This window comes from Pygocentrus nattereri, chromosome 17, assembly GCF_015220715.1.
Source record: "Pygocentrus nattereri isolate fPygNat1 chromosome 17, fPygNat1.pri, whole genome shotgun sequence".
In the NCBI taxonomy this organism is placed as follows: domain Eukaryota; kingdom Metazoa; phylum Chordata; class Actinopteri; order Characiformes; family Serrasalmidae; genus Pygocentrus; species Pygocentrus nattereri.
Window position 1 is genome coordinate 7,197,510 of NC_051227.1, and position 20,082 is coordinate 7,217,591.

The 20,082-nt window shown below is 40.8% G+C and overlaps 1 protein-coding gene across 1 annotated transcript in view; it reads right to left on the reverse strand.

The window, feature by feature from the left end:
• LOC108434379 (limbic system associated membrane protein) overlaps nt 1-20,082 on the reverse strand; it is a 347,051-nt gene that overhangs the window by 27,509 nt on the left and 299,460 nt on the right. The window lies entirely within an intron of this gene.

Genomic DNA, 20,082 nt, shown 5'->3' on the forward strand with positions numbered 1-20,082 from the left:
AAAAAATCTAAAATATTACATTATTAGTAAAAATTGTATAACATTAACGGTCAAGACCCTCAATTGCATGATTAGGCAAGTTATTACATTATTAGGTTTTATTATATTTTTTGACTAAGTGCCCAGTTTTATGACATCATTGGACAATGATCGCCGTCACGATCATCACTTTCATAGTCCTCATCCTCCTCCATCATCATCCTCATCATCAGCAGCAGCTTTTCCATCATCATCATCATCATCATCATCATCATCATCATAACAACTCTTTAAAACAGCACATTTCCAGTAATATGCCAGGGTATAAAGAAACAGTTGACCTGAAAATGTAATAAATTCTATGGTATTACATTCTTGGTAAAACCAGTGTTACATTAATGCTGAAGACCCTGCATTACAGTATTACTCAAGCTATTACATCATTAGGTTTGATTACATTACTGACTGAGTTCACAGTTTTATTACGTTATTGGGAAATTATTCCAATATTAAGTGCTACAATCATCGTTATCGGGAACTTTGGCATTAATATCATCATCATTCTCCTTCACCACCTCATCATCGTCATCATTTTTACTTACTTTGTTTTCATTAATATTATATTACTAACCTCATCGACACCATTAGCACCACCATCATATTCATCATTATCCTCATTATCCTCATCATTACTGTCATCATCATCATCATCTGTATTGTTATCGCTGCCACGACCATCATCAACGTCATCACCATCAGCGCTGAAAGTGATCACAGCTCGCATCAACTAATTCACATAATATTGACCCTTAGAATTCAGGACGTTTTTTGAAAACAATTATGTTTGTCTAAATGTTTATCAATATCAATATCTATAAATATCAATATGCACTCACTTTATTAGGTACACCTGTTCAGTTGCTTGTTAACACAAATAGCCAATCAGCCAATCACACGGCTGCAACTCAATGCATTTAGGCATGTAGAGGTGGTCAAGACAACTTGCTGAAGTGCAGACCGAGCATCAGAACGGGGAAGAAAGGGGATTTAAGGGACTTTGAACGTGCCGTGGTTGTTGGTGCCAGACGGGCTGGTCTGAGTATTTCAGAAACTGCTGATCTCCTGGGATTCTCACACACAACCATCTCCAGGGTTTACAGAGAACGGTCCGAAAAAGAGGAAATATCCAGTGAGCGGTCAGTTGTGTGGACGAAAATGCCTTGTTGATGTGAGAGGTCAGAGGAGAATGGGCAGACTGGTTCCAGATAGAAAGGCAACAGGAACTTAAAAAAACAACCAAAATCTCTGAGGAACGTTTCCAACACCTTGTTAAAAGTGTGCCACTAAGAATTAAGGCAGTTCTGAAGGCAAAAGGGAGTCCAACCTTTTACTAGCAGTAAAAGGCCAGTGAGTGTAAACCCGTGTCCGTTTCCAAAACCCTGCCTCGACCTTCAGATAAAATCCGAGGCCCAAAAATCTTGCACCTAAACTCATCGGAATCCACTTCGGGTCAGGATTTTAAAAGCTGTCCACTCATGATTTGTGTTTCTGGATTGGATTCCGCTGGATGTTCCAGCAGGGAGATCAGATCCATTCCAGGAAATCTGACAGCACTTCAGATGAGCTGGCCTGTGTAGAAAGTGAGCTGCACTCTATGGGAATAATTCATGCAGCAGCAGCTGGGAGCGTCCTTTAAACCGAGTCCAGGCTGCAGAAATACATCTAGGTGGACGGTAGCCAGAACAGCAGGTATAAGCTGATAATTAGGCTGCTAAATAACGTGTTCTCCAAGATCTAATGAGAGCAGCGCTTTATCCTCAAAGACAAACAGGCGGCGTTTTCTCCCAAAGCCTCTTTCTTCTGAGGTGAGGAGACCAGGCGGCCGATTTGAGACGTTCCTCCTGCCCTCGGCATGTGCGTAGGTGTGCGACGGTGCTCTGTGGATCTGTCTTAATTAGGACACACCATTAGGAGCTGTCATTCTCTCTGACTCACCAAAGGCATCGTGGGTAATGTGAAGTGGGTGGACAGTGCGCTCCTTTCTGCTGAGCTCAGAGCAGTTTTACTGTTTCTTTTGCAGTTGAAAAAAGCCCAACAGCAGATTTAGGTCATTTGATTTAAATTATGTCTATAGGTTTGTTTTGGTGAATAATATTTAAATATTGAATAAAATATTCAAATACAACAACAGCAAAACAAAAAAAATCTATCAGTCATGAACTGTGTATTTGTTACTATTATTATTATTATTGTTGCTAATAATAATAATAATAACAATAATAATAATAATAATAATATTAATAATAACAATAATAGCAATTCTTTAATCTAACATAAATTAGCCATGGGTGCGAGACTGGCATTACATAAATATATATACATTTATATAAATTAAATAATGTAGTTATTTACTTTTTTATTGTACTTTATTTAATCTGGGTTTGATTCCCTGGCCGGGCAACCAGGGTTCTCTCTGTGTGGAGTTTGCATGTTCTCCATTGCTGTGTGGGTTTCCTCCCACAGTGCAGGCAGCAGGCCATTATTGTATTTATTATTAAAAATATTTTCACATTATTATTATTATTATTATTATCATTAATAAAATATTAAGATCCTTAATACAACAACACCAACTACTACTGCTACTACTAATAATAAATTGTATATTTAAAAATAATTACTATTAATATTATTGTTTGCTGTTATTATTTATATTGTTACTACTAATATTATTACTACTAATATTGTTAATAATAGTATTTATTTATTCATTTATTTTTTTAACTACAATTTATCATTTCATTTATTTGTTGCTCATTTTGTAGCATTTCAGAGAGAAACGCTACATAAACCAAACTTATTATTAATAACAATATTGTGAGAATTACATTCATATAAAGATGTAAGTTACACTTTATTAGTCCCACAGCAGAGAAACGTCAACTCCACATTTAACCCATCCATGCAGTGAAACACCACATACACACTAGTGAAGACACACACTAGGGGGCAGTGAGCGCACTTGCCCAGAGTGGTGGGCAGCAGTTAGGGGTTAGTCACATATTGTCAGCTCAGGGGATCGAACTGGTGACTTTCCGGTCACAAGGCCGGTTCCCTAACCTCCAGCCCATGACTGCCCCAAAGCATAGACAGCTGTGGGTGGGCTTGAACCACCAAAGCGTAAATAAATAAACACATGCTTTACATCCCATGCGTCAAACACAAGGCCGACTCTGATTTTCTATTAATATTAGCCCATTTCACATTGTGCTGGACTACAGTCCCCAGCATGCAATGCAATGTGCACTTCTACCTCCTCCCCCAACAACAATCTGGGGTGCAGTAGTTACACCTCAATTCTACAGAATTCTTCACAGTTCTACATAAACCCACACGGGTCAAATCACCAAACACACCAGCTGCGCTTCAATATAAACACTCAGCAGTTCAAAAAATGTGTGTTCATATAATGCAGCATTTCAAGGGTTACTACAAGTGCCCATATTTTATTGTTGATGTTTTGACATGCTGCATTTAGCACAAACTTCTTTAAAAATTGAAAACGCAGGCGTTCTCTGGTCCATGGGTTTGAGTTGGACACCGCTGGACATCTACGGAAAACATGCGTTTGCACATTTTAATGCACAGTTGCTTTTAATTGGAAAAAAATATAACATCAAATATGAAACATGCCATTACTTCTGCACAAGTGGAACCCCCCCAATGTGTTAAATCCAGCAAAGAAAGACTAACTGTGCAATAAAATGTGTAGAACCATGTCTCCGTCAACATATCGTTGGACCGGGGGTGTGCAAACTTTTGTATTGTATACGTGTGTGTGCTGTGAACTACAGTCTTCAGTGTTCGTAGGAGAGCTGCTGAGCCCAGAGCCGGACAGAGAAACGCTTCTGCTCGGCTGAATAGCTCTGATTAAGACTCAGTCATTCAGCAGGACATCAAGTATAGCCACAAAGCAGCCTGTGAGCCCCTCTGAGCGTAGAACTGTCCACAGGCGCCGGTCACACTGCTTACAGCGAGGAGAACCATTCAGAACAGACCGATACAGCATCAGAGGAAAGTCCTGCCAAGCAGCAGAACAGTGGAGGTGGTGTTTCATGGTGAACACGACTGATGGCAGTTGATTGATGTTCTTCACTCAAAAATCATCTCCATAGAGCCCCACTGAGATGCAGGCCTTCGCAGCGTTTGCTCGAGGAGTCAGCCTAAATTCATGGCGTATTGGACAGGCCGACACTAACGAAACAGGAGCGGTTCCAAAGGAAACAGTTGCAGATGTCCATGAGGCTGGAATGCAGAGGCGTGAACTGGACATGAGCCGTGGAGACAGATATCAAAGCTCCCCCTTGTCCTTCTTGGGCCAGAGGGGGCAGCGTAGCGGCCGTCGTAAATAGTAGCACATATCTGTGTTTCACTTCGGTCTGACAAACCACTGACCAAACAGCAGATCACTCATCAGCTCAGACTCGCCACGCTCCCAAACACAAATGCCCAGCAGACTGACCTCCATTCATCTCCGCTGCTGACAAACTGTGCTCTGATTCATGACTAACACTGTTTATGACTCAGAGAGAAAAAATAAAAGATTTTTCAAATGACTAGGACTACACAATGGCCCAAGTTAAATGGCTCCTCTCCCCAAACACTCATTAAAAAGAAAGTTTTCTGTTGTTTACATTGTTTATGTTATTAGTACGCAGCTGAATGGTTGAAGGAAGTGGGTTGTTTACTGTGTTTATTGGTTGTTGTTGGGTTATTTTTAAGTGAAAAGGGCTGTTTTGTTCCAGGTGGTTGCTAGGGTGCTGGTCAGTGGCTGCTGCACTACTAGTAAATACATAATGAATAATATTATCGAATGCTTGAAGGTAGGGGATTGTTTATACTGTGTTTTCGTTGTTGTTTTTGGGTTATTATAATTGGTAAAGGGTGTTGGTTAAAGGGTGTTGCTAATTGGTTCCAAGCTATTCTGGATGGTTAGGAGTTGCTAATTGGTTGATATCGGATTTCAAAAGTTTGGTCAGTGGTTACTTGGAGGTTGAAATGGTGATCCCGGTGATTGCTAGAGTGCTGCTAAGCAGTTGATATTGTATCTTAGGTGATTGCTAGGGTGCTGGTCACTGGTTGCTACAGTAATGGTAAATACATAAAGAATGATAGAACCGAATGCTTGAAGGTAGTGGATTGTTTATACTGTATTTTTGTGGTTGTTTTTGGGTTGTTTGTATGTTTTGAGTTAAAGGGGTTATTATATTTGTTTGGTTGCTTTGTATTTCAGGTTGCTAGTTGGTTGTAGGATATTCTAGATTCTAGATATTCTACTAAGCTGTTGCTAAGTGGTTGATATCCCAGTTTAAATGGTTGGTCAGTAGTTGAACTGGTGATTGAAATGGTGATCTAGGTGATTGCTAGAGTGCTGCTAAGCAGCTGGTATTGTATCTTAGGTGTTAGCCAGAGTGTTGGTCAGTGTTTTGTGTCAGTATCAATACAAATGGTGCAAACCTGCCCACCAATTTGATAATATATATTGTGGTGTCCACTATGGGCCAAGTTGCTTTAGGAGCTCAGTAGGCATGGCCATAAAAAGTGGCTCTTGGGAGGCACCACAGTTAAAAAGATACTGTGCTGTGGTTGTTGTTGTTGCGGACATTATCAGTGCAGTTGTGTTGGTTAGAGTTCTCGTGACGTAGGAGGGTGGGTTACAGTGTGTCCAGCCTCCATGTATATTGTGTCCTCCTGCATTACCCCTGGCTTTTGTTTTGTGTAGGTGCTAGTCCTGTTCAATAAAAGAGCTTCTTCTTCTTCTTTCGGCTGCTCCCTTTAGGGGTCGCCACAGGGGATCATCTGCCTCCATCTTGCCCTATCCACTGCCTCCTCTACTTTTATACCAATCATCTCCATGTCCACCTTCACTACATCCATAAACCTTCTCTGAGGTCTACCTCTTCTCCTTCTAACCGGCAGCTCCATCTCCAACATTCTTTGACAAATATATCCACTATTCCTCCTCAACACATGTCCAAACCATCTCAACCTGGCCTCTCTGGCTTTATCTCCAAACTGCTCCACCTTCACTGTCCCTCTGATCTGCTCATTTCTAATCTTGTCCATCCTTGTCACTCCCAACGAAAATCTCAGCATCTTCATCTCCGCCACCTCCAGCTTAGCCTCCTGTCTTTTAAACAAAGCCACAGCCTCCAAACCATACATCATAGCAGGACGCACTACTGCCTTGTAAACCTTCCCTTTCACTCTTGCTGCTATCTTTCTGTCACATATCAGCCCTGCCACCTGTCTCAACCCACTCCATCTTGCCTGCACCCTCTTCTTCACCTCTTTTCTACACTGTCCATTGCTCTGGATGACCCAAGATATTTGAAGTCATCCACCATTACGACCTCTACTCCTTGCATCTTCACCTTTCCAACTGCCTCCCTCTCATTCATACACATGTATTCCGTCTTGTCTCTACTGACCTTCATTCCTCTCCTCTCCAGTGCAAACCTCCACCTCTCCAGATTCTCTTCCACCTGCTCTATACTCTCACCACAGATTACAATGTCATCTGCAAACATCATGGTCCATGGAGCCTCCTTTGGACTTTTTCCCATACAACTCTTTCCCATACCTTCATGGTGTGGCTCATCAACTTTATACCTCTGTAGTTACTGCAGCTCTGCGCATCACCCTTGTTCTTAAAAATGGGGACCAGTACACTGCTTCTCCACTCATCAGCCATCCTCTCACTCTCCAGGATTTTGTTAAACAACCTGGTTAAAAAGTCCACTGCCTTCTCTCCTCCTACATCTCCATACCTCCACAGGTATGTCATCTGGACCAACTGCCTTTCCATTGTTCATCCTTTTTAAAGCGGCCCTCACTTCCACCTTACTAATTCTCTGCACTTCCTGATCCATTATCTCTCCCCCCGTTGTCCTCTTCTCTCTCTCGTTTTCCTCATTCATTAGTTCTTCAAAGTACTCCTTCCATCTACTCAACACTCTCTGTTCACTCATTATTACATTTCCCTCTCTATCCTTTATCAGCCTAACCTGCTGTACATCCTTTCCAGCTCTATCTCTCTGTTTAGCCAAACAATACAAGTCCTTTACTCCTTCTTTACTGTCCAGCCTCTCATACAGCTCATCATATGCCTGAGCCTTTGCCTTTGCCACCATTCTTTTCGCTATGCGACTAGCCTCACAGTACTCCTGCCTACTTCCTTCATCTCTCTGGTTATGCCACTTTTTCTTAGCTGCCTCCTTCTTCTGAATACTCTCCTGGACATCCTCATTCCACCACCAACTTTCCTTGTCTTCTTTCCTCTGACCAGACGAAACACCCAACACATTCTTGCCAGTTTCTCTCACCACCTTAGCTGTAGTTTCCCAGTCCTCAGGTAGCTCCTCACTGCCCCCAAGGGCCTGTTGCAATTTTTCCCTGAACTGCCTGCAATTCTGTCTTTCACACCATACATACCCAGCACCTCTTCATCCCCTCTATTCTCTTCACCAACATGTCCATTGAAGCCTGCACCAATCACTAATCTCTCCTCTCTAGGGACACCATCTACCACTTCATCCATCTTACTCCAAAATTCCTCTTTCTCCTCTAACTGACAACTAACCTGTGGTGCATATGAACTGACCACCTTCCTCCTCTCCTCTTTGATGGTCTTCGACCTACAGTAGTCCAATTTCCACTGGCATCCTGCTGGTCAACAGCACCGGAGTCGGTCATTGTTAACCCGGGCCTCGACCGATCCGGTATGGCAATCATATTTGTGATCCACATGATAGTTTTGGCACAAGTTTTACGCCGGATGCCCTTCCTGACACAACCCTCACCATTTATCCAGGCTTGGGACCGGCACCAGAGTACACCTCTAATGGCTGGTTTCTGTTCAATAAAAGAGCATTTGTCTTTAAAGCTGAATGTTTTCAAGTGTGTTTCATGGCTGGTGCCAAAATATATTATAATATAGTGTCTTTGGTTTGGATTCAGGTTTCAAATTTAACACTACCAGTCAGACTGGATCAGGTCTCAAAGTAATGGGTTCAGTTCAAGTTCATGTTTCAAATATACCAGTTTGGCTCAGAACGGTTTATCTGACTGTTCAGGTGAAATGTCAAAGTCACAGTTTTGGATTGGGTTTGAGTTCTGAATTTAGCAGTACCAGTTGTGCTGAGCAGTCAGGTCTCAAAGTTGCATGTTAGACTTGGGTTCTCAGTTTAAACCTAGCAATACCTGCCATGCTATGTGAGGTCTCAAAGTAGTGCATTCAGGTCAGGTTCAAGTTTTAAATGTAGCAGGACAAATTGGCTCAGGTCAAGTAAGGTCTCAAAGTCACGGTTTCAGGTCAGGTTTTGGTTTTGAACTTAGGAGTACCAGTTTTGCTGGGTCAGGTCTCAAAGGCATGGGTTTGTGTTGAGCTCTGGTTTCAAATGTAGCAGTACCAGTTGGGTCGGGTCAGGTTAGGGCTCAAAGTAACATTTTTTGGCCAAGTTTAGCTTTCGAATTTAGCAATAGAGGTCGAGAGTAGGTCAGGTCAGGTCTCAACATCACAGGTATGAGTTGGGTTTTGAGTTTAAATGTAGCAGTACCAGGCATGCCAGGTTGGGTCAGGTCTCAAGGTTTGAGTCATGTTTGAGTTTCAAATATAGCACTACCCATTGAGCTGGGCCAGTTCAGGTCTCAAAGTTACAGTTTTGGGCTGGGTTGTTTTTTTTAATTTAGCAGTACCAGTCAGGCAGGGTTGGGTCTCAAATTTGTAGGTTGGGGTGTGGTTTAGGTTTTGAATTTTGCAGTACCAGTCAGGCTGGGTCAGGTCAGGTCTCAAAGTTGCAGGAACAAGTCAGGTTTTGAGGTTAAATGTAGCAGTCATGCCAGGTCATGTCTCAAATTCAAAGTCATGGGTTCAGGTTGGGCTCAGGTTTCAAATTTTGCAGTACCAGTCAGGCTGGGTTGGGATTTAAAGTTTGTGGGTTTAGGTCAGGTTTGTTTTCAAATGTAGCAGTACAAGTTGGGGCAGGTGAAATCATGCTGCAAAGTCACGGTTTAAGGGCTGGATTTGGGTTTTGAATTTAAGCAGTACCAATCAGACAAGGATGTGCCTCAAAGGTGTTGGTTTGGATCATAAAAGTAGCAGTACTAGGTCAGGTCAGGTCTTAAAGTCGTAGGTATGAGACAGGTTTTGAGGTAAAATGTAGCAGTGCCAGTCATGCCAGGTTGGGTCTCAAAGTTCAGTTCAGGTTTCAAATTTAGCAGTACCAGTCAGGCTGGGTTGGATCTGAAAGTTGTGGGTTTCTGGTCAGCTTTGGGTTTTAAATGTAGCAGCACCAATTGGGCCAGGTAAAATCATGCCTCAAAGCAACGGTTTAAGTGTTTGATTTGGTTTTTGAATTTAGAAGTACCAACCGGGCTGAGTTGGATCTCAAAGTAGTGGGTTTGGCTCAGGTTTCAGGTTGGATTTGGGTTAAAATTCAGCAATACCAATCAGGCCAGGTTGGGTCTCAAAATGTGTGGATTTGGGTTTCAAATGTAGCAGTACCAGTTGAGCAGGGTCAAGTCAGTCACAGTTTTGAGGTGGGCTGGCTTTTCAAATTTAGCAGTACCAGTCAGGCTGGGTTGGATCTCAAAGTTGAGGGGTCGGGTTTTGGATTTAGCACTACTGGTCAGGCTGGGTCAGGTCAGGGTTTAAAGTTGCAGGTATGAATCGGGTTGAGTTTCAATGTAGCAGTATCAAGTGGGCCAAGGTCTCAAGGTCAGGGTTTAAGTCTGGATTTGGGTTTTGAATTTAGCAGTGCCAATAGGGCTGAGTTTGGTCTCAAAGTTCTTGGTGTGGGCCAGGTTTGGGTCCTAAATATAGCAGTACTAGTTGGGCCGGGTCAGGCCTCAAAGTTGCAGGTATGAGTCAGGTTTTGAGGTTAAATGTTGCAGTGCCAGTCATGCCATGTTGGGTCTTAAATTTGTGGGTTTAGGTCGGGTTTCAAATTTAGTGGTACCAAGTAGGCCGAGTCAGGTCACGACTTTGGGTCAGGTTTTGGGTCAGATCTTAAAATCATAGGCTTGAGTCGAGTTCTGGTTTCAAAGTTAGCAGCGCCAGTCTGGCTGGGTCACGTCCCAAAGTTTGTAGACCCTGATTGGACAGTCGGTTCTTCCCAGCCCTGAGCGATGTTTTAGGGAGGACTGAACAGTCTGCTGTGACAGCTGTCTGCATCCACTCATTCACTGCAGCACTCATTACTTCCAATATGTGGGATTGCTGTGTAGAGTGTCAGAGTGAATGTACAGGCTGAGCATCACGTGGTCTGGCAGCATCTCCATTAATTAGACACAGTCCATATCACTCTGTCTCCCGTCTCATCTTTCTCCATCCACCTCCCCCCATCCCCCCACCCCCTGCAGGCCGTGTGGTGGTGGTGGTGGGGGGGGGCGCAGCACAGCAGGAAGAAGCTGAAACACTCAGCAGGTGATTAGACAGAAACAGGAACAAAACAGGAGAAATCCTCATCATCTACCCTGGGACCACTCACTAACTCCCATACATTCAGCCATCCATCAGTGAAGGAGTGAATGAATGAACTAATGAAAGAGTGAGGAGATGAATGGCTGAATAACTAATCAAACGAGAGTGAATGACTGTGTGACAAATGAGTTAACGCATGAATGAATAAGTGGTTGATCAAAGGAGTGAATTAATAAGTGAATGAATGAATGAGTGAATCAACAAATGAGTAAACAAATGAGCGCATGAATGAACAAATGAACAAACAGATCCCCAAATGCATGAATGAGTAGCTGAGTGAATGAATTAATGACTGAGTGACTGAGTGAAGCAAAGCATGGACAAAGGAACAAAGTGAATGAATGAGTGATGAATTAACACACGAATGAACAGATGCACTCATCTGTGTAAGTTAAACACTGTTAAATAAATGAGTGAAGGAATGAGCAAATGAATAAGTGATTGACAAATGAGTGAGCAAATGAAGGAACACATGAATGATTGAATAATTGAGGAGTGAATTAACTAAAAAGTGAATAAATGAATGAAAGAATGAAGCAACGAGTGAATAAATGAACAAATGTGTGTGTGAATGAATGGGTGATGATACAATACAGAAATGAACAAATGTGTGTGTGAATGAATGGGTGATGATACAATATAGAAATGAACGAGTGAATTAATGAATAGATGTGTGAGTGAATGAACAAGTGAGTGAATAAATGAATAAACACATGAAGGAGTGAGTAATAAAAATGAATGAATAAATGAGTGAATGTGCAAATGAGAGAATAAGTGAATCAATATGAAAACCTGATGAGTGAATGAATGAACAAAAGAATGAACACGAGTGACCAGCTGATTCAATGAATGGACAAATTAGTGAATGAATGAACAAATATAATAATAATAACAACTGAACAAATAAATGAACAACTCACTAAACAAATGAGTAAATGAATGCCGCAATATGCAAATTAATGAATAAACACATAAATGAATAAATGAATGAATGAATGAATAAATAAATTAAATGAATGAGTGGATACACAATCTAACAAATGAAAAGTGAAAGAATGCCCGAGCAAATTCATGAAAATAAATCAGCAAATAAATGACTGAATGAATGGACAAATGAGTGAATGACAGATGAATGAGTGAACAAACAAGTGCAAGCATGAAAAAAGCAGCAAACCAATAAACGATTGAGAGAAACATTGATTGAAAAAATAAAAGGATCAACAAAAAATGAATGAATGAATGAATGAACGAATGCATTCACGAATGAGTAGATAAAAATGTATAAATGCGTGAGTGAACATGAATAAATGAGTGGATGAACATGAGCGAGTGATGAAATGAACAAGTGAACAAAGTAATAAACTAGTGAATGAATGACGTCAATTACTAATAAATAGTAAATAGATAAACAAGTGAATTAATTACTGAAAAACTGATTGAGTGACTGAATGACTGAATGAATGGATGGATGACATCACAATACCAAGTCCACTGTAAAAAAAAAGAGGATCTCTTTGGCACATTGTTTTGCAGTAATTCCTCAGATCAGCTTCTGTTTCATCAACATTTATACAACAATCCTTACAGATTTTAGATGAGGTCAAACGCAGTTCACTGACCCCTGTCTTGATTGCCCAAGAGAGGGAGGATAGAGAGAGCATCCACTCTCCAGCATCCAATCAGAGAGTTTCGTGGAACGCTGGTGTGGAATTCCCGGAATGACTGAACCACCAGCGGGCACGGAGACAACAAAAAGAAGTGCTTCAGACATCCGGAGCTTTTCATAAGAGGAAAAAAAGGAACCGTTTCCATTTTTATCCCTGAGGTGAGTCTGTTGGTCAGAAGTGTAGCTCAAGTAACGACGGTGCTCCTGGAATTGCGGAAAGGAAGAGGAACGCTAACTCTAACAGGAGGATCAGGGGGTAGGCCTTCCTTTATTGTGAAGTTCTAACGCCCACCACTCTCTATTTTCTGACTCTCTCACTCCCAGTGCTCCTCTCTCGCCCTCTCACTGCAGAAAATGATATCTTGCAAAGTGCAATCATCTCACAGAGAGAGAGAGAGAGAGAGAGAGAGAGAGAGACTCAGAGAGAGACAGGGGGGGAGGTGGAGAGTGAGACTATCTCTCTCTCTCTGTCTCTCTCTCTCTCTCACTCTGTGCTTCTGTCTGTTTCTTTCTTTCATTCTCCACCTCCCTCTCTTACCCTCTCTCTCTGTCTCTCTCTCTTTCTGTCTCTTTCTCTCTCTCTCTCTCCCTCTCTCACTCTCCCGCTCTCTCACTCTTTCTCTCTCTCACTCTCCACCTCCCTCTCTTACCCTCTCTCTCACTCTCCACCTCCCTCTCTTACCCTCTCTCTCTCTGTCTCTCTCTCTTTCTGTGTCTTTCTCTCTCTCTCTTTCTCTCTGTCTCTCTCCCTCTCTCTCTCTCGCTCTCTGCCTCTCTCTTTCTCTCTGCCTCTCTCTCTCTCTCTCTCTCTCTATCTGTCTCTATCTCTCTCTCTGCCTCTCTCTCTCTCTCTGTCTCTCTTTCTCTCTCTCTCTCTCTCTCTCTCTCTCTGTGATTGATTTGAGCTCTTTGTAATCGTATCTCATCATATTCGTTTAAAATCATGCTAATGCAGGTGGGGGGAGCAGTGTGTGGGGGTGTTGGGGGCGGATGCGAGCGAGTGTGTGAGCGAGTGCTAATGTGGCGGGGCCGAAAGGGACCGGCAGCAGGAGAAAATTGAGTGCCAAATTCATTTTCCAATCTCAGTAATCACACCATATTGTCACATACAAAAAAAAACCTGTGGAAAAAGCATTAGAGTAGAGGGAAAGAGTGCAAGCTGCAGAATGAAAGAGGCAAAAACGCGATCAGACACTCGTCCATACTCCCCCGCCTGGACACACTTACAGTACTGCAGAAAAGCCGGAGACCACCCTTCTGTTTATTTCATTTCCACTCTAACCGGATATCAGATGCCTCCAGAGTTCTTAGGAGCTGGTTGATGATTTTCTGAAGTGATCAAACCCATTCAGTGGTGTTGAGGTCTGGACTCTGGGGTGGTCAGTCCATCGTTCAGCTTCTTGGTTCGATGTGTCCATCTCCTTTTCTCAGTGAGGTTCTTCTTGATCAGCTACAAGTCCTTTCAGACCCACCGCGCTGAGTGGTCTTCTCACAGTGACAGAATGGACAGAAACACCTGTGGATGTTTTCAGATCTGAAGCGGCTTGATGTTCTCCTCTCTCTCAGAGATCAAAGCTTTCAGTGCTGTGTATCTGATGGGGGCAGTTTTGCTGGTTACCAGCTCTTCCAGGTGATTGTTAGGAGCCCCACTTTCTCTGTAGTTAATCAGTTTTTGAACTTGAGTTCTGGAAACACTTTTTATGGACGTGTGGAATAAATATTGTGAATGCCATTCATGAAAATTCGGTCAGTCGGCAGTGGCCTTGCAGGCGCCTCTCAGCTCTAATGTAACTGGTCCCTCTCCTTCTCCTGCTCTCAATGAGAGGACAATGGTCACAGAAACATTACAACCTCCTACAGGCTGGTGTTAATGCACTACATCTCCACACCTGAGTCAGACTGATCTTATAACCTAGCTCTCAAAACACAGGTTCTCGGTGATTATGTTCCCAAGGCAGGTCCAGAAACAATAACCAGGATCAACAAAGAAATGCTGCTTATTGAAGTGTGGAATATAAACTTCAGATGATTTATCAGGCTGTAATACATACTGGAACCACCACATATTCAGGTGTGGAATGCATATATTTAGAATATACAGCCATCCAGGGTGCAATGCGTACTGCAAAAACCATGTATTGAGCTGTGGAATATATACTGAGAATCTACCATGTTTCAGGGTGTTATACATACTGGAAACACCACGTATTGAGGAGTGATTGATTTTTAGGGCGTAATACATACTGGAAGTAACAGTTACTGAGGTGTTGAATATACACTGAGAGTATATAACTTATTTTTTTTCCTATATCTTTGTTACTTACTGTATTTTGTATTACATAGGGGCACTATCTTAAAAATTAAAATATTTGATCGCAAAAAAAAGGAAACACCATGTATTGAGGTGTGGAATATATATTGAATATACCATTTCACAGGGCATAATACATACCGGTGACACCACTTTTTGAGGTGTGGAACACATGCTGGGAATGCCATTTATGAAGGCGTGGAATATATACTGGAAATACCAATTTCCAGAATGGGGAATAGGATGTGTTATTTACTGAGGCTCGAGGTATATAAAAAGTGTGGAATTCACGCTGGGTGTAATTGTGATTACAAATGTCAGAATAAACAAAAATACACTGTGATATTGTTGATGGTGTGAAGATAATGTCCAGTAATCCAGACAAGTAACACTTTAGTGTCCATCTGAGAAAAGCACTTTACGTTCCAGTCCTATAAGAACTGCATAACACAGTACATAACCTGTTAACACAGTATATAACCTGCATTGTTAATATAACCTGGGATTATTTCTGTGGCACATTTTTATAGCATGACATTAATATGAACTGGGATTATTGCTATGCCTTTTATAACACAGAATAAGACAGATTTGTTTTTATTATTTGTTTTATAGCATGGGATTAACATAATCTGAGGTTATTTCTGTGGTACATTTGTATAGCATGGGATTAATATAATCTGGGGTTATTTCTGTGATACATTTTTATAGCATGGGATTAACATAAACTGGGGTTATTTCTGTGGTACATTTCTATAGCATGGGATTCATATAAACTAGGGTTATATCTGGTACATTTTTATAGCATGGGATCAATATAATCTGGGGTTATTTCTCTGGTACATTGTTATAGCATGGGATTAATATCATCTGGGGTTATTTCAGTGGTACATTTGTATAGTATGGGATTAATATAAAATAGGGTTATATCTAGTACATTTTTATAACATGGGATCAATATAATCTGGGGTTATTTCTCTGGTACATTGTTATAGCATGGGATTAATATAAACTGGGGTTATTTCTGTGATACATTTGCATAGCATGGGATTAATATAAACTGGGGTTATTTCTGTGGTACATTATTTTAGCATGGGATTAATATAATCTGGGGTTATTCCTGTAGTACATTATTATAGCATGGGATTAATATAATCTGGGGTTATTCCTGTAGTACATTATTATAGCATGGGATTAATATAATCTGGGGTTATTCCTGTATTACATTTTAATAGCATGGGATTAATATAATCTGGGGTTATTCATGTAGTACATTTTTATAGAATGGGATTAATATAATCTGGGGTTATTCCTGTGGTACATTATTATAGCATGGGATTAATCTAAACTGGGATTAATTCTATGGTTACTTTTGTAGCAAGAGATGAATATAACCTTGGATTACGTCTGTATATAACTCTGAATCTACGATCATCCACACGTTGTCACTGGGGTCTGGAACGTGGAGACAACAGCACACAGACTCGAATAAGACAGAGAATAATAGGAATAGTTGTCGATTCGTGGCTCCACACCTGTATTCCCATAAGCAGCTGATCAGAAGTCGTGTTAAATTGCTCGCGGGAAGCTGGTGAGAGTGACGTGTGTCAGCTACTCTGCTGGAGGCCTCTGCAGTGTGAAACCGTGAAGACTGCAGTTTAACGCCAGCGTGCAGGAATAGCATCACCAGCCTGACACATACTTATTAATCACATCTCTTCACTACTGTCTGCTGCCACACAGTTCAGGATTTATTAATGTAGCAGCTTTTTAAATTGCTGTTGTCACAGCGCATCTTTTCAGAAATCTCGAACTGCAAATGAATGAGGAGAAACTCCCTGAGAGCAAGAAACCTAGAGAAGATAAGAAATCTTTGTATAAAGCACAGAGATGGATCTGGAATAAATAGATCTACAAATGATGCTTGGTCATTGTTTATAACACAGGCTTAATATATCCTGGGATTATTTCTGTGATTACTTTATAGCATGAGTTTAATAAATAACAATTTCTGTGGTACATTGTTATAGCATGAGATTAATGTAAACTGGGATTAATTCAATGGTTACTTTCATAGCAAGAGATTAATGTAATCTGGGATTATACTATGCTTTTCTACAACATGGGATTAATATTAACTTGATGTATTATAATGGCATAATTTATGGCCCAGGATTAATAAAAGCTGAGGTCATTTCTTTGGTTTGTTAGAATAAACAAAAATACACTGTGATATTGTTGATGGTGTGACGATAATGTCCAGTAATCCAGACCCTTTAGTAATCCTTTAGTGTCCATCCGAGAAAAGCACTTTACGTTCCAGTCCTATAAGAACTGCATAACACAGTACATAACCTGTTAACACAGTATATAACCTGCATTGTTAATATAACCTGGGATTACATCTGTGATTTATTTTATAACATGGGATTAATATAACCTGAGATTATGTCTGTTGTACATTTTCATAGCGTGAGATTAATCTGAACTGGGATTATTGCAATGCTTTTCATAACACAGAATTAATATGAACCAGATTTGTTTTTATTATTTGTTTTATATAATGGGCTTAAGATAATCTGGGGTTATTTCTGTGGTACATTTTTATAGCATGGGATTAATATATACTGGGATAATTTCTGTAGTACATTGTTATAGCATGAGATTAATCTAAACTGGGATTAATTCTATGGTTACTTTTGTAGCATGAGTTCAACTGGGATTATTTTTATAGTTTTTTGGGGTTTGTTGCATGGGATTAATATAACCTGGGATTATTGCTATGCTTTTGCACAGAATGAATATAAATTGGATTTGTTTTTTATGATTTCTTTTATATCATGGGATTAATATAAATTGGGGTTATGTATGTAGTATGTTTTTATAGCATGTGATTAATCTAAACTGGGCTTAATTCTAGGATTACTCTTGTAGCATGAAGTTATTGTAAACTGGGATTATATCTATGCTTTTTTATAACATGGGGTTAATACAACCTTGGGGTTTTTCTGTAGTACTTTTTTGTAACATGAAATAATATAAATGGGATTATTTTTATGGTTAATTTTGTAGCATGGGGTTAATATAACCTGGGATTGTTGCTATTATTTTTTACAACAAAGGATTATGACAACCTGGATTTTATTCTGATGCTTTGTTTTATAGTATGGAATTACAATAACCTGGGATTACTGCTGTGGTTTATTTTATAACATGGGATTAAAATAACCTGGGGTAATTTCTAAGGTTTGTTAATAAAACTTGAGATTACTTCTGGAGTTTACTGTATAACATGGGATTCATTTAGCCTGGGATAATATATGTGATTTGTTAAGTAACCTGGGATTACCCCTGTGGTTTGTTTTATACTTTGGGATTAATATAACCCGGGTAATTTCTATGGTTTGTTTCATAGCATGGAACTCATATAACCTGGGCTTCTGACTGTGGTTTCTTTTTGTGGCATGGCATTAATAGAAAATGTGGTTATTATTTGTTTTACAGCACAGGATTAATCGTGTTATTGCTGTGGTTCATTAATATCTCCTGATGTGATCTATGGCTTGTTTCATAGCGCAGTACTAATATAACCTGGAATGACTTCTGTGGTTTGGATAATGGTGTGGGATTAATATAACCTGGGGTTATTCCTCCAGTTTGTTTGAGAGCTGCTGGAGCATGGAGTCTGTAAAATGAATTGACAGGGCAGATTTGGATGATGTGGGCCTCATTTAATCATATTGTCCTGTTCTCAACCCTCAGACGTCGCACACAGTGGCTACTTTATTTCTCAGACTTAGCATTATTGGTTTCCCGGAGTAAAGCAATTGAAACAAAGCGACGGATGCTTCTCGATCGGACATTCAATATTACATTGTTCCCACTGAGGGGACAGGAATACACCTGAGAACTGCAGCTGTATGAAAGAATGGATTATGTAGGATCAACTCGCCATATACGGCTTTGTTTAGGAGGATGAAGTGATGCTACATCAGTGCTGCCATACTGCTGTAATGAAATCAGCCCACTCACTGGCCACTTTATTAGAAACACCTACCCTGTGCTTCCACTAACTGGCCACTTTATTAGAAACACCTACCTTGTTTTTGCACTGGATAAATGGCATGTTTTTTGTTTGTTTCTTCAACGAGATTCAATAAACACCCATTTTTGCGCCCTCGTACCCACGTGTCTTTTCCACTAGGATTCCACCATCACGGGCCACTTTATTAGAAACATGTAGCTTGTACTTCAGTCAACTGGCCATTTTATTAGAAACACCTACCTGGCACTTCCACTAACTGGCCACGTTTGAATCAAGTGTTTTCAAAGCAGCACTTGTCTGCAGTGTAAACCGTTGCTTTTGAGAGTTCAGGCTGCAAGTAGCATGTTATATGTAATGTCCCAGCAACAACCTGAAACACTACAACAGTGCCATAGCAACTATCTGGAACACAATAGCAACCAGCTGGAATTACTATTACTAAAAATCCAATTAAGTGTTTGCAGTGAAAACGTTTGGAAGGGGATGGTGAGGCCAACTGGACGAGGGGCATGTTTAAGGTAGCACTGAAAGTGGTTGATTAGGGGAGATCAGGCTTCGCGTAGCATGTAATATGTAACGTCAGAGAACAGACAGCGGCAGACGACTGGAGAGAACGGGGGGCTCAGCTTGTGGTGCAAAATTGAAGCAGAGAGTTTGATCAAACTCAACAGGAGTTTCAAACGAAAGCTTGTGTTCTGAGAAGAGCCCTGAAGAAACACTTTCATTCAGTCTATGCCAGCGGGAACAGGCAGGCACACACATCTCTCGCACTCCCACACACCGTTACTGTAACTCTTAGCATGCCTGTACAAACACAGTCAGGTCCATGCCATGCATCACACATACATTCTAGCATTAGCATGTGCAAAACCACCATTTATATATTTCATTTAGAGTCAAATGTCCAAAGTTCAGTCTTAAAGTCACTGTAAATCAGATGCACATATTTACTAGCAACCACTTGGGATACCATAGCAACAACCTAGCATTACCCAGACACTATCACTTAGAGCTTCACTATCACTATCACTTCACAACCCCATAGCAACCATGACAGAATCCATAGTAATTACCTAACAATACTCTGGCAATTACATCCAATACCATAGAGCAACCACATAGCAACATCCCAGCAACCATGAGACATACCAAAGCAACTACCTTGCATTCAAATTGGATACCACAGAAAGCACCTGACAACATCAAAGAAGCCTGGAGCATCACAGCACCTAGCAAAATAACATATGAACTGCTTAAGAACACCCTAGAGATTCTAAAACCCAAGATACCATAGCAACAACCTAGCAACACCGTAGCAAACTCCTAACACGGTAACTGCCTAGCAACAACCTAACAATAACCTTAAACACTACAGCAACTGCGTGGCAACACCATAGCATCTACCTGGGACTGCACAGAAACCACCTCTGTTCATAATCATTTGTCATATTCAATTACACATATGTACTAGCAGCCACTTGGGATAGCAACAACTCATAATACCATAAGAAAGCACCCAACCTGGAACATCACATGGC